Source organism: Colobus angolensis, unplaced genomic scaffold (assembly GCF_000951035.1).
Source record: "Colobus angolensis palliatus isolate OR3802 unplaced genomic scaffold, Cang.pa_1.0 Scaffold60, whole genome shotgun sequence".
Lineage (NCBI taxonomy): Eukaryota > Metazoa > Chordata > Mammalia > Primates > Cercopithecidae > Colobus > Colobus angolensis.
Window position 1 is genome coordinate 3886920 of NW_012119599.1, and position 1436 is coordinate 3888355.

The 1436-nt window shown below is 44.5% G+C and overlaps 1 protein-coding gene across 1 annotated transcript in view; it reads left to right on the forward strand.

Moving 5' to 3' along the window:
* The window catches only part of LYPD5 (LY6/PLAUR domain containing 5), a 31723-nt gene that overhangs the window by 14831 nt on the left and 15456 nt on the right, over positions 1–1436 (forward strand). The gene's annotated exons all lie outside the window — the stretch shown is intronic.

Sequence of the window (1436 nt, forward strand, 5' to 3'; positions counted from 1 at the left end):
GTCTCTCTGTCTCTCTCCCCCTTTCCTCTCTCTCCCCCTCCCCCCCACTTTGTCACCCAGGTTGGAGTGCAGTTTCACGATCTCTGCTCACTACAACCTCCGCCTTCCGGGTCCAAGCGATTCTCTTGCCTCTGCCTCCCAGGTAGCTGGGATTATAGGCGCCCGCCACCATGTCCGGCTAATTTTTGTAATTTTAGTAGAGACAGCGTTTCACCATGTTGGCCAGGCTGGTCTTGAACTCCTGACCTCAGTTGATCTGCCCGCCTTGGCCTCCCAAAGTGCTGGGATTACAGGCGTGAGCCACTGCACCCAGCCAATGAGCTAATTTTTCAACACTTTCACACCTTTAAATTTGTTTACAATAAAATATAGAAAAATTGCCTTTATTCTCATGATGTCACATTTCTCAACTATTCCATGTTATCCTTTTTTTTTTTCCCTCAAGCTCCTGGGCTCAAGCAATACTCCTGCCTCAGCCTCCCAAGTGCTGGGATTACAGGCATGAGCCCTGGCACTCAGCCCCATGTCATCTTATATTTCAAAGTTAATCTGTGAAACATTGCTTATATCAAGTTGATTCAAAATATTCACCTCTCATCTTTTATTTAGAGCCTTGTGTTCAGGCTCTAAATAAAATACAAATATAAAGGATATTTAATAATTCTTTATGAACATATTTTAAAGCTGCGTTAGAACTACACAAATGCTGCCAAAGACAATGTTTCATCAAACCGTGGGCAGTCTGGTACATATTTACTATTATTTTAAAAATATTTTTCTGTTAGGCTGGGCGTGGTGGCTCATACCTGTAATCCCAGCCCTCCGGGAGGCCAGGGTTGGTGGGTCACCTGAGTTCTGGAGTTCAAGACCAGCCTGGCCAACATGGTGAAACCCTGTCTCTACTAAAACTACGAAGAATTAGCCGGGCATGGTGGTGGGCACCTATAATCCCAGCTTGCTCAGGAGGCTGAGGCAGGAGAATCGTTTGAACCCAGGAGGCAGAGGTTGCAGTGAGCTGAGATTGTGCCATTGCACTCCAGCCTGGGTGACAAGAGCGAAACTTTGTTTCAAAAAAAAAAATGTATAGATATAGTTTTTCTGTTAAAATACAGTACCTTTTTTTTTAGCTAATTTCTAGATCCACCGTTTTATCCTATATTTGACCACTAAGATCTAGGTGTGGTATTTAAGGTTTCCTCCATGCCACTCCTGTTTAATGAATAATCTATGATTTGTATTTTCGAGGCACCTGCTATGGTTTGACTGTTTGTCCCCTCTAAACCTCATGTTGAAATTTAATCCCCAATGTTGGAGGTGGGGCCTAAGGGGAGGCATTTGGGTCATAGGAGTGGATCCATTATGAATAGATTAATGCCCTCCCTGGCGGAGGGCGGTGGGGAGGTGTGAGTGAGTTCTTACTCTATTAGTTCCCATGG